Source organism: Marmota monax, unplaced genomic scaffold (genome assembly GCF_021218885.2).
Source record: "Marmota monax isolate L192 unplaced genomic scaffold, Marmota_monax_Labrador192_F-V1.1 WCK01_AAM20220418_F8-fsc00109, whole genome shotgun sequence".
Classification (NCBI taxonomy): domain Eukaryota; kingdom Metazoa; phylum Chordata; class Mammalia; order Rodentia; family Sciuridae; genus Marmota; species Marmota monax.
The window spans coordinates 6,454,634-6,469,486 of NW_026695229.1; the positions used below are offsets into that span (position 1 = coordinate 6,454,634).

The 14,853-nt window shown below is 36.8% G+C and overlaps 1 pseudogene; it reads left to right on the forward strand.

Annotated features, from left to right (window-relative positions):
- Positions 1 to 8,783: 8,783 nt before the first annotated feature.
- LOC124088316 (protein mono-ADP-ribosyltransferase PARP11-like) lies at positions 8,784 to 9,462 on the forward strand (annotated as a pseudogene).
- Positions 9,463 to 14,853: the final 5,391 nt, after the last annotated feature.

Sequence of the window (14,853 nt, forward strand, 5' to 3'; positions counted from 1 at the left end):
AAAAAAAAAAGTGTTTTACAAAACTCAAGAGGAAGAGTTGGAAAAATCACCTTAGACATATAAAACTCCTGGTGATATTATTGTGAGCAGTGTGCTACTAAACCACTCCTTGTGCATTAAAAGAATTAACATAGCAATTTGCTTTGTACATAATTTCAGCCTGATGTAATTGTAATGTTGGAGGGTGTGATTTGTGACAAATGGGTCTGAGTCAAGGACAAGATTGCCTTGATGAATAGGCTTCACTGAGTTAGTTGCCAAAGAAGCAAATATGGAGGACTCACTATCAGGGCTTATCTTCAGGATTTCTAAGGGCAGACTTCCCAAGAACACCCTCATTCTAACCAAGTCTGTGCTCTACACAGCTGAACTATGGATGGGAATTAGGTATTTTCAAATCAGCTCTAAAACTGATAGAATTGCTTATTTGAAGGTAATTTTAAGGGCTAAAGGTCATCATCCAAGTTTATTCTCAACAGATAGGCTTTGTTTTTCTTAGAAACCCTCAACACTGGAATGGTCTTTCTTTCTTTCTTTTTTCTCCTTCATATGACAGATGACATTTATAATCACAAATATTCTGCAGATTTCAGAATAAAAAATGCATTCAGTTTAGCAATGTCTTTCTCCCCTGCTCAATGAAACAAGTTAAAACTATTACAATGTAAATCCATTTTAATTTGTACTGAGAAAGTAAATTAATTACAAACTTTAATCTATTTTTGGATGCAACAAGTTAACTGCTAAACATTTCAGAACCACTCATTCACTATTCTGAATTATAGGAGGATAATGGCACAGAGATAGATTATATCTTCAAAGGAAAAGTGCTTTTGGCACATAGTTCAAGAGAATTTACATGAAAAATCTTATCAAGGAATCCTATTTTGAAGTGCATCAAAGCTAGATGTTAATCACTGGCCCATTTGTACTATTTGAATAAAATTAATAATTCCCACATCCTTGATAGAAAATTGAATTTGTTTCTCAAACTGGTCACCTAATATAGTAAGATTTATAACCTAAGATGAAATTTAGACTACTGAATTATTTGGTTATATAAAAAATATGCTGATAAGTTATACTTTATTCTCATAAAAAAATATAAACAAACAGTACTTAAAAGCTAAGAATCCTGACTCAAAACTATTTCCCAGGCTGGGGATGTAGTTCAGTAGTTAAGCACCCCTGAGTTCAATCCCTACGAAAAAAGAAACAAACAAACAAAATAGCCTGTAATTGAAGCTACTTCCCTGCACATCTTATATGATTTAAGGCACTACTTTTGTTCTCATCAAGTTGAATTAAAACATTAATGAAATTCCTTATTACAATAATAGTGAACTAGGTTTTGGAGATCGCCTCTCTTACCAAAAACAACAATCTGTATACAGTATTTAAAATAGTTTTCAATAGTGTTGAAAAAATTATAAAATAGTAAGAAATTGCCAACTCAAAAATAAAGGAAAAATTCACCAAAGGAGGTGCTGGGCAACCTAACAACATACAAAAGAATAAAGTTGGGTCCTTATCTTACAACATGCACAAAAATTATGTGCATGTTAGATCAAAAACTGAAATGTAAGAGTTAAAACTATAAAAATATTTTTAAAAACATAAGAGGGGAAAGCTCCATGACATTGGATTCAGCAATAATTACTTGGATATAACACCAAGAACACAGGCAACAAATGAAAATAGATCAATTTGATTGCATCAAAATTAAAAACTTTTATATAAGAATATCATTGACATAGTAAAAAAGTAATCCATACAGAGCTGAGAGTTGCAGTTCAGTGTTAGATCACTTGCTATCATGAACGAAGGCCTAGGTTTGATTCCCAGCATGACAAAAATAAATAAATAAGTAAAGGCAACCCACAGAACTGGAGAAAATATTTGCAAATTACATATCTGATAGAGGATTAATATATGGAATATATCAAGAACTCCTAGAGTTAACAAAAAAAAAAGGAGGGGGGTAGACCTAAATAGACATTTCTCAAAAAAAAAAAGGGAAAGAACCTAAATAGACATTTCTCCAGAAAAAAGTTACTACTGCTGCATAACAAATTATAGCAATATGTAGTGGCTTGAAAAAGTGTTTTATAGTAATCATGAATTCTGTGGGTCAGGATTGTTAGAGAGAACACAAAGGAATATACAATGTCTCAGGCTACAAGTACTAAGACAACTCAACAACTAGGGATAACTTAATGGTTGCATTGCCTTTTCTGACCTAGCTCAGTTCTCATGCAGTACTTTTGCCACATTCCATTGTCCATAAGCTAGTCATGAGCCTGTGTAGGCTCAAGAGATAGAGATCCCTCCTCTCAGTGGAGGAGTATCAAGGTTACAGACTATAAGAAGCAGGGAATTGGAAGTGCTTTTCAAAAGTGGGACTTTTTTTTTTTTTTTTTTTTTTTTGGTTCTAGGAATTGAACCCAGGGGGTTTAACCACTGAGCAATATCCCTATCCCTTTTTAAAACAGTTGAGTAGGGCCTTGCTAATTTGCTGAGGCTGGCCTTGAACTTGCAAACCTCCTGACTCAACCTCTCCAATGGCTGGGATTATAAGTGTGCACTACCACACCCAGCTGAAAGTGGTTTTTTTTTTTTTTTTGTACCAGAGATTGAACTCAGGGGCACTCAACCACTGAGCTACACCCTAGCCCTATTTTTTGTATTTTATTTGGAGACAGAGTCTACAGTGAGTTATTTACAGCCTCGCTAAATTGCTGAGGCTGGCTTTGAATTTGCAATCCTCCTGTCTCAGCCTCCCAAGCCACTGGGATTACAGGCATGCATCACTGTGCCCAGCATTTTATTTTTGTTTTTGTTTTAAGATGTTCATTTATTTATATGCGGTGCTAAGAATTGAACCCAGTTACTCACACATGCTAGGCAAGCACTCTTCCACTGAGCCACAATCCCAGTCCCAAAGTAGCACTTTTTATAGTGCATAACAACCATGTTCTTAACTGGATCTGAAAGGTCTGAGGTAGTTTGCAATACCATTCAGAATCTGGAATGGGCAAAGGAACAAAACCTTTTTAGGCTATATTTCCTTTATTTACATTCATCTTCTGGAAACCATCAGGTAGGATTCTCCATTCTATAGATAATAGTAATAGTAATAATAATAATAATAATAACGTGTGTGGTAAATTCTCCATCATGGCTGCTGCCAATGGTGGCAAATTCCATCATAAACATCACAATGGATGGTTCTGGAAAAAAAGGAAAGGATGCTCACAGGGTATCATCCTATTCTCATGGACTTTCAGTAGTCTTCACCCCTCTTGGTTGCCTAATATTATAGACCCAACCCAAATCAGACCTTGGTTTTCTAAGGTCTTATTAAAATGTTCACAACACATGATTTACATAACTTACAAGTAAACCTACACATTTTTCACATTCAGATGGGAAAGCTGCAAGTCTAAGAACAAGTTTACAGAATTTGGGGAGAATATAACTGGGATGATGAATGTCGGGGTGCCATTCAGAACAAATATTAATTCTGTGTCATGTATACTTAATCAAACGTACTTCTAATTCTGCCAATTTCAGATGGTTTAGAGAAACTACAGTAGAACTAAGCTGGAAAAATCAGACTATGAAAAGCCTTTGCAATGTTAAACCTTTCAGAATCAGAGTCCTGAGAACAGAGACAAGTCAGAGGGATAGTCTCACTGGACTAAACACCTCAACCTATATTAGCTACCAAAAGATAATGATGTTTTAAAGTGGTACAATTATTACAGGGCCTTTGAACAAACACCTTCCCAAGAGAACACTGCTCTAAAAGCCTAAAAATTTGCCAGGGAATTTCCATTAAGTCTGGTTATCTTTTGTTAAAAATAATAAAGTCAGTACTGTATCTTTGACAAATATTTGGTTGATACAAAAAGAAAAATCAAGAATGCTTTCTCTTTGATTTATGTACTAGGTAAATGTATAAAACAGTTTTATATATTTACAGAGATGCATTTTTTATGCATTTGCAATTTATTTACAGAGAAATATTCTAGTAAAATTGGCATAAATGGTTAAATATTATTTGGAAATATTGGTGCAGTACTAATTTTAAGTACTTTATTTCAATAATTCAAGTCAAATTTTCATTTTGAATAAAATTTCAATGAACACAAACAACTTGGGCTGAAACAACCCAATAAACATTTAATGAATAATCTTCCCTGCTAACACATTGCCTAAATAAATTTTTCCAGAGGTACTATGATCTGACTAGTGAGTCAGGCTTTGTATCTTTCAATAAATTAGAGAAGGGGAAAAGGTGGGGAGGAGAAGGTGACAATTACATTTAATCCACACCAGGCTGCCATATGTCACTTTTTGTCCTTTGCTGGTTCATTGATTATTCATGAATTAACTACCTGAAAAGTGCTACATTTATCTTTACAGCCACAAAGCTATCAATTTGTTTCCAAGTATTCATAGCCTTTGCTTTCAATGAAACAGAATTTTGGAGCAAAAAGGCTCTGTTGTATATGACTCTGTCCTCTACTATAATACAAGTATAAAAAACTACATACAGTATGGTGAGTTTCCATGTTGACGCTAGCCTGTGTCTTACTGTTATTTTTTAAAGACTGTTATATCAAAGGAAAAGTGAAACAGTCTCAGCTTTTGGAACCTTTGGTTTCTCAGAATTTCCACAGAGGCCCCAAATCCTATTCCCTCCCATTTCTTGTTATCAATGGTCTTACTGTTTTCATTTCTTTTCTTCTTTTATACATGCTTGTTTCTGGAAGCCTCCTCTACTATTAACTTACCTCCTCAAAGCTACCGAGTTCTGACCATTGCTTCCCTAGGATGCATTACATCAGGTCTAGCTGGGAATCTGTCCTGGAGTTTCCTTTCCCACCCCCGGCCATCACTACGAAAGACGCCAATTTGTTTGCCAGCATCTATAGAAGACATATTTTTTTTAAAAGGCATAAAACAGTTTCATCATATCGACAAAGAAAGAAAATAAGCTTATCTAAACCATTTTAGAGTGATTCCTGGATGGTTTTGAGCTTAAAGCTACAACCACAAATTCATCAAATTCGTCCTGAGAGAAGAAAGTTTGGTGGGGAAAAATAAATTTGAAACATCCCTGCATTCTAAATATTCTTTGAATAGCTTGAAGAATTAAAAAAAAAAAGAAAGAAAAACAGTAAAATTTACATTCCAAAATTACTGACATTTCAAAGTTTTAAGAAAAAAGAAGTAAATTGAATTTAATTTTCCCTCAACAATAATTTTGTCATCCAAGTTCAAAACACATGATAAAATTCCTTTAGTGACTGAGGCTAAAGATCTACTCCAAAGAGAAAATAGCACTTCATTCCAACATATCATGTATATCTGTTTATTTTACTTCAATTTATCTTTTGAGGATACCAAAATCTAAAAATCTCCCTATAATTCAAGAATGTGGCTGAGACCTGTACCTCTATCAGCAAACAGGAAAATGAGGCAGAGACTTGATATTTCAAAACTCTACTATGATGTAAGACTAAGTCATCAAATTCCTAAAGTAATTACTGAATTAGGTCAATGTTCATACCTATGAACACAAAAGGTAATAATTCAAATACAGGCTTGAATATTTTTATGATTTTAAAAAACTTTTAATTGAAGAGGGTTTTCCATGTCGGTAGATAGTTGATTATCTACTTCCATAAGTCCCTAAGACTTTTTAAGATTATTTACTTCCATTAAGTCCCTAAAATGTTTGTTTCTTCTGTGTTCCATAACTTTTTCAAGTACATCATCACTTGTTCAGTCTTCTAGAATAAAAACCTCTTCTACCACATTGCCTTCGTTCATTAGGATTAGGTTCAACTGCACATACAACAAAAACAAAAAGATTAACAGACAAACCCAAGAGCCCACACAAACTAGAAATTGATTGTGTTCTCACAAAAATGAAGCCCAGATATAGTTAGGCCAGTTTTTAATAGCTCATAGTGAGGTTCTTTTCATTTTGATGACCTGCCATCTCAACGTGTGCCTTCCAATTTAAGACGGCTGCTTTAGCTCTTGCTAAAGGAAAGTTCAGTAAAGCAGGGCTCAAGCCTTTTAATAACACTTTCTAGAATTTAAACACAATGCTTCCACTTTCATTTTACTGGTCTGACATAGATGGCTGCTCTAGCTACAAAAGGAACCTGAAAATGTAATCTTTTTTTTTCTTTGAACAAAAATGTGCCCAGCTTAAAAAAAAATAGGATTCCATCATACAACAACAACAAAAAATAAATAAATAAAAGAAGAAGAAGAAGAAGAATGATGATGATGATGATGATGAAATTGGCATTGTCTCAATCTCCAGGTTATTTCCCTTTTACACCACACGCTTTAAGTCCTCTCAGTTCTTTATCACTATTTAGTCAAGTCAGCCCAGTCAGAAGGATTATAATTCATGTCATCATCACCTGAATGTGGACAATAGCATCCTAACTCATCACCTTGACCCAGATGTTAATTAAAGGTTTCATTGAGACATAGAAACTCCACAGTAATGCTCCTTTGCCCAAGTGTGGAAAGCAGCATCTCAGTGGGAGGCACCACGCCACAACATTCAAGCTCTTAAGTGCCCCCTAAAGGTTTCTGTGTTAAAGGGTTGATCCACAATGCAGCAGTGTTCAGAAGTGGAGCCTTTGGGAGATAATTGGATCATAGAGGCTTTGACCTCGGGAATGGATTAATCCATTTATGGATTCATAGCTTAATAGGTTGGGGAGAGGAGTTTTGTTATAAAAGCAAGTTCTCTCTTTGCTTCTCAGCTGCCATGAAGTAACCAGCTTTGCTCCACTATGTGCTCCCAACCGTGTGTTCTGCCTTGTCAGAGATCTAAAAGCAATAAAACTAGCCCACCATGGAATGAAATCTCTGAAAACATGAGCCAAAATAACCTTTTCTCCTCTTAAGTTGTTTTTCTCAAGTATTTTGTCACAGTGACAGAAAGGTTACTAACATAGTAACTTCTGAGGAGGCATATAAATGTTTGTTATTGATTTTCTATGGCTGCTTAACAATTGCCACAAATTCAGTGGCTTAAAACAAAATGTATTTGTTGGGATGGGGATGTAGCTCAGTTGGTAGAGAGCTTGCCTGGCATGCACAAGGCCTTGGGTTCAATCCCTAGAACCCCCTGCAAAAAAACAAAACAACAACAAAAAACACATGCATTTGTTATCTTAGAGTTCTGTTATTTAGAAGTCCAACGCTGATCTTGCTTTGAGATCAAAATGTCAACAGGATACATTCTTTTCTGGGGGCTCTATGGAAAACTACAGGGTTTTACCTTTTCCAGCTGTAGAGGCAGTCCACTTTCCTTAACTTCCTCTATCTTGAATGCTAGCAACAACAAACCTAGTACTTATGCAACACTCTTTCTGGTTCTTTCTCCCACTTTCCCCCCTCTGTTTTAGGAATCCTAGATTACACTGGGACCACTGGCTTTGAGAAACTAATGTGACTCCATTTTTGAGAAACCAGCCTCTATCTCAGAGCAAAGCCTGTCCAAGGAAGGGGTTGTGACCCTTGTCCTTGGAAAAACCCACAGAGCACTCCTAAGCACATACCTACCCTGCTGAGTTGTTTGTCTGTAAATAACAGGTGAGGTCTTAGGCGCCAGGTATCCTTGACTCAGTTAGGCTAGGTGAAGACCCATAGCAACCCCCTAGCAACCACCAATCAGCATGAGACAGGGAAAATATCTGGGATGCCAGATGACCCCCGAGTAGTTTATAGTGGTTGATAACATGTTGGGAAACCATGTAGTTCAGCACATACACCCTTTGTGGCCTAAACCAATCAGTTCAAACGAGTTCGCCTCTTGTACTAACCAATCACCCTTACCCAACTTGTTCCCGCCATTGAATGTGCTAATCAATGTTAAGAGTTGTTGTTTGATTTTCCCGCGGTATGGAATGATTTGCTGTGTGATGTTGTGAAGCATAGAGTGTCCCCCCAAAACCTATAAAATCTCACTGAACAAAGGACCGGGACTCACTCCCTGGGACCGCTGCGGCGGGAACGGTTGAGAGTCCAGGCTCGACCTTGCAATAAAGACTCTTGTGTGATTGCATCGGATTCGGCTCTGGAGGTCTATTGGAGTCCCATGAATCTGGCATAACATCTTGATCCTAGATTAGCTGATCAAAAGTCCCTTTTGCCAAGTACCCTAACATATTCAGAGGTTCCAGGGATTAGGATGCAAACATGTTTACCCAATCACAGGGTTCCTACCCTACAAATTTCTTCACTGGTTTGCATGGATAAAGCAGAGTTGGTTAGGAGAAAAATAGCACAAACTGGAGGAAATAAGGGTAACTACTGTTATCAAGACTATGCTTTGTAAATTTTCAAGAAGTGTAAACAAGGCTGCCATAGAGGCATCAACAGAAATATGAACTAGACTGGTTCAGAATAAAGTGGCTGGGCATCATTAGTACCAAACTATTAAAAAAAAATACAAGGAGGGGATGTGGCTTGAGTTAGATACCAGAGACTAAGGTTGAGTACCAGCTCAATGTACCAGATATTAGGTGATTCACTTAGGGGATTCTATCTTTCCTCATCAGTAAAATGAAAAGGTTGATATAAATCATCCTCAAGGCTAGCTTGTGACAGGGAAGAGGAGAAGAAAGGCCTGCGTAAACAGTGCCTGGCTCCTGGGGACCCCTAGGAAAAAACACAACACCCCAGCCCTGCAGAGTTAGCTCCTTCCCTCAGGATCTCTCTGGCTGGATTTTACCACTGCTATGTGGAAAGCAAATCCACAGCCAATCAACTTTAAAACATGAAGAAATAAAAACCAGGCAATAATCACAAAGCACTCCTTGGAGAGAGTTTCCAAACATGAGTGAAAAATCAAAACTAACAAGCCCCCTTCACTAAGCTCAGGAGATGTTTCACAAAGCAGACAAAGTCTTACCCAACACGACAAATAGTGAAATGCTTGACATGGGCACATCAGAAACCCAATAGGGCTGGTTTTACCTGGAAGAATGTGGGAAGTAGCATATGTTTCGGCCAGATACCAACATTCCATGTTCAGTTGGTAGTAAAGACATCAAAAAGAGCTTCAGAACAAATCCTTGTGGCCCCATTTCTTTTACTATTTCCAAAGTCAGCTACAAGATAGACTTTGCTGAAAGGAAGTAAATGAAACTCACCATTGGAAAACAGTGCTTAATAAAAAGGGCTCCTTTTTCTATCAGTACTTGCAGTTATATCTGTGAAAATAAGGCTATCCCTATGCCACCCGACTGGCAGAATGTGAATACTAAAGTACCAAATCAACTTATTTCTCTGCATACTCAAACACATGAATATAACGAAGTCGTCAGTCTCTTTGAGAAAACAATGGATTGTAAATGAATTAGAAGAATTCAGAGAATCCAAAATTTAGACCTATGGGAGTTCTTTTGCAGGATTTAAAGCTGTCCTTTTATTTATTTATTTATTTATTTTTGGTACAGGGATTGAACCCAGAGTCACATCCCCAGCCCTTTTTTATATTTTATTTAGAGACAGGGTCTCGCTGAGTTGCTTAGGACCTTGCTAAATTGCTGAGGCTGGCTTTGAACTCACAATCCTCCTGCCTTAGACTCCTGAGCCATTGGGGTTAAGCATGCACCACCACTCCCAGGAAAGCTGTGCATCTTGACAGAAATAGATACTACAAGTCTCAGGAACTGTTTAACTTTTCAAATTTATGTTGAATTAGAAATCTCTGGAAACATTTTCACTTTTTTAAAAATAATTGCACTATCTTGCCTATAATCATTTGCTTATTTTGATTTAAAGAACACTTTAAAACATATCTTCAAATTTCCTGCTTAGCTTAGAATTTATGCAGGTTTAAAATCTCAATTCAATACTAGATTTGGGTTAGAAATGACCTGTTAGGTTGTTCAATGTGCACTTAACCTAACGCCCATTACAGAAGACAAATAAATAAATAAATGATCCTCTAAAGTCCCTTCCAAGTCAAAATGCTATGAAGTCAACCCCAAAAAACAAAGGCTGAATGTTTTCTCTGATAAGCGATATAAATCCATAATGGGGGGATGGGGGAATGACCAAACTTTGGATTGTACAGAGGAGAGTCAGGAGAGAGGAGGGGGTGTGGGGAATGAGAAGGATGATGGAATGAGACAGACATTATTACCCTATATACATGTATGATTACACTACTAGTGTGACTCTGCACCATGTTCATCTAGAGGAAGGAGAAGTTGTGCTCCATTTGTATACAACCCATCAAAATGCATTCTACTGTCATATGTAACTAATTATAATTTTTTTTTAAAGCTAGGAAGTAATGTAACAGGAGAGAAAAGTGTAGAGGGAAGAGAGACCAGAAGTTTAGTCTTCTTAAATCTGAAACCAGGGCTTCATCTTCCCAAGGGAATGGAGAATAGAAGAATAGATGTTTCTATTTTGAAGTCAGATAAATGATACCTTGAAAACAGTAAGTACATGGAAAAATCACACTCTTCATAGCATCTGCATCACTTAACTTTTCAACTTAATCCATTTAAGTAAAAAGAAACAATAAGTCACATATTTTGATTCTAACAACATATAAAGTAACCTTATCCAGGAAAAGAAAGAAGGTTGCCCAGTCCTTGTTGTTGGAGAGAAAGGATTGGGAAAAGCGAAGGAACCAGTTCCTATGAAACAGAAAATATCACTCAAGATAATTTATGAACTATTTCTATCAAACAACAATATTGTCCATGAGATATGAATACTGATTGAAACATCATGTCACCAAGTTGTATACTTTAATTATACACAATTTTTATTTTTAAAAAAAGAAGGAAAAAAAAAGCAATGTAGATTGAGCAATTCTCCAGTATTCCATATAACCATATTCCTAGAAACAAAACCTAGATTGTTTTTCCTAGAAAAAAATTATTAACATCTTAAATGACTTTATCAGAGGAATATATTTGATATTAAAAGGCATAAAGAATCCCAGTCTACCTAAAAGTACAGGGAAACTCCATTCAATATTATAATTAAGAGGTTTCTTTTTTGGTCTCAATTAACATTTACATAAAAATTTGTAAAACTATTTTTGAGAATTCAAAAATAAATTTATCTGAGTAGTTTACTGAATAAAAGGAAGCTGCTACAGTGTTTTTTATAGACCAATATCGATAGATGAATATACAGATATCAAAATACAGAGAAAGAGAGAGGAATTCCCATTCTGAAAAGTGAATATTTAAAATACAATTATGTGGAGTCAACACTTTAAGGACATAATACCTGGATTAAGAAACAGAGTATTTACAGAAGGACCATGGAATCAAAGTATGGTGGTTTTGGTGACAATGAATTAAAAATTTGGAAACCTGAACCATACCCTCACAACCTCTAAAGTCCAGGTGTGTTCATCTGTACAATGATAATATTTCAATATTTGAGAGGATGATAACCAGTTATTTTAATATTTTTCACTGATAGCAACTATTAGGAAATAAGCATATACTGTCAAAGGAAAGATTTGGAATGAATGAAGAAATTATTTTATGTTAGAACGTATTATTAAATACTGAAACATGTCATCAAGAAAGCTTGCAAATTACTTTTCTATTCCTGTAATAGACTTTATTGTTAGAGTAGCAATACGTTCACAGCAAAACTGAACAGAAAGTACAGAGTTCTCATGAATTACCTTCCCTTACACACCCAGTCTCCCCTCCATTAACATCCTACACCAGAGTAGTACATTTATTTCAACTGATAAACCCACAATGACACATCATTATCACCCAGGGTCCACAGTTTACATCAGGGATCACTCAGTGTACCATATATCACTGCATCTGAACTATGCCACTTTTACAAGAGGCAGTACAGTTGAAGGAAACTGAAATGTGGTTGAACACACTGCATTCAAGAAACCTAATGTTTCTGACATATTTATTTATAGCATCCTAATGCTGTACTTATCTAAACTTTGAAGAATTTTAGAGAATATGGTACAATGTAACTACACTGAAAGCAATCAAACAGTATTTTCACCCTTTTCTAATGTTCTTTAATATTTGTAATGCTACTTTACATTATCTTTATTTTTCAACAGATTCTGAAGATACACCTAAAATAAACAGACCAGTATTTCCTGCTCCCAATAGCAATAAAAAGCTCATTATAATGTCTTATAAATTGTGTTTCCCAGCTTTCTTTAAGAAAAAGTAAAAAAATAAAGTTCATAGTGTTGAGTTTTTTATTTTGGGGGGGTTCTTTTTTTTAACAGCAGTTGTCAAAATACTGGAAATTGATAGTTGCCCAATGTACATTTATTCAATATATTTTAAATTTAAGAAAAATCATGGTAACCATTCCCTAAGCTCTGCCCTAACTCAAATCTGGCTGGTTGGTATTTTGCAATCCCTAACCCTAGACTCCACATCACAATCTCCAGGGTTTGGAACCAGGAAATGGGACGTGTACAAGTCCTCCAAGTAATTTTAATGTACAGTCATGTCTGGGAGCCACTCCCAGCTGAAACCTGGCCCTCTCCTTCTGACCTCTTTTTCTGTGGCTGTCTTCCCTTTTACAACTTTCTTCCCAATAGGCTAGAGACAGGATAGGTGTTCTTTCTTGTTGCCACTTTAAATTATCTCACCTGCCTCTCTAAAATTCCAGATGTGAGTTTCACATTATCAGACAGCACCGTCAATCCTCCTGTTGCAGTGGTCAACATGACATCCCCAACTTTAAACCTTAAAGACTTCAGCTCCTGGCAATGACACTCTCTGTAATACTGCTCTTGTCAAAACATATATTTTATTTTTACTATCTATCTAGATGACCTTTGACACATGCTTTCCTATAACCTATTACTCCACTTGGCTTCAGTTTTTCATTCCCACAGTCACACCATAGAGCTCATAATTGCCCTTAAGATGACTCTCTCCATAATCTCAGCTTCTAGAATCCCACTCTCTAGCCACTTCCCTATTTTTTTAATTCCCTCCACCTAATATCTTTATTCCAATATTTTAATATTCCCGGTCTACCATTGACTGACCCTACTACCTTTGCACTATCCTGCAACTAGTTTAGAATCCATGAATAATTTCAATTCTCCTATTTTAAATACACCCTCAATTATTTTGCCTCCTCTTCCTCCATCATCACCAGGCAAACTTCAATCCTAGATAAAACCTACTCTCTACGTAATCTACCCAGGTGAATTTGGCTAGAGAATAAAACAAACATAACTCTACTGGCTGACCTCACTGTATAATTATGATCTACTGACTCCAACTAGGCCCTTGGTGTGGACTTGTAACCACATACAGGTTCACTAGTCTCCTGGATGACTGGGTCACATCTTCTCCTCTTTTCCCATTTCCATAAATCCTCCCACCCCTCACACTCAGATGATCTCCCAATTCTCAGAGAAAATAAAGGCAATCAGAATCTCTCAGCTTACCTGCATTTGTGCCAAAGTACTCTTACTTCCCTCTGCCACTGTAGATGAAGGGTCTGTGCTTCTACTACAGTCAAACCCTTCACTGTGCACAAACCCATTACCTTTCTACTCAGCTTCCCTCCACAATTCTCCCCTCTTGTGTGTCATGAATTTCCTCTTCTCTATTACATCATTTATATTAGCATCAATCACATCATAATAGCTCCCATCATTTAAAAAACTCTTAATCCCACATCTTTCTCCAAAGGTCCCCTTTGGAAAAAGACTCCTAAAAATTATGTCAATTTTTTTTGTGTATGTGAGAGGGTTTACCAGGGAATGAACTCAGAGGCACTCAACCACTGAGCCACATCTCCAGCCCTTTTTTGTATTTTATTAGAGGCAGAGTCTCATTGAGTAGCTTGGCGCCTCCTCATGGTTGCTGAGGCTGGTTTTGAACTCACAACCCTCCTGCCTCAGTGTCCAGAACTGCTGGGATTACAAGCGTGCACCACCATGCCCAGCTTAAAAATGATGATGTCTATTTTTGCTGTCTCCAATTCTGGTTTTCCCACTCTCTCTTGAGGGTACATCGACCTAGCCTTAGCTCTTCACTACTCCACCAGAACCAGCTCCTGGGAAAGCCTTTAATGACATCCATATTGTTGAAACCAATGGTCAAGTCTCAATATTCATCTCACTACATTTATCAGAACATTTGACAAATTGCTGACTAGTCCTTTTTTGAAACAGTTTACGCACTAGGCTTTCTGGATACCATTCACTCTTGGTTCTCCTCTTTACTGAGGAATTTTTTTCAGTCTCTGATGTTGGTAAGCCTCATCCTCCCAACCTCTAAACACTGTAATAGCCCAGAGTTCACCTTGAACTTGTACCTCTCTATACTAATTCTTTCATCAGTCTCATAAGTGGCATTAAGCCACTCCCATATGTTGACATTAATACCTCTAATTCACACCTCTTTGTATTCCAGGCTCCTGTCATCACCTCCTCAACCTCAATGCTGAGCAAGCATTTGAAACTTCAGAATCAAACTGGCTTTTTCCCTCCACCCCAAGCCTGCTTCTGCGACAGATTACTGTAAATGAATGGCAACTCAAGTTATCCAGCTGCTGAGCCAAAAACCTACTTTTCCCTTTGCATTCCCAACAACATTTTTTGTTGGCTCTACTTTCAAAATGCATCCAGAAGCTGACCACTTTTCACTGCCTTCACTTTCTACAACCTTAGACTAAGTTACCGTCAGCTCTTGCCTGGATTATTACAGCCTTCTAACTATAACTAGTCTCCCCGCCTTCCTCCCGTAGACTCCCTTATAATCTCCCCTCAACATAGTAACTAGTATGATCCTTGTAAAACCTAAGTAAGAT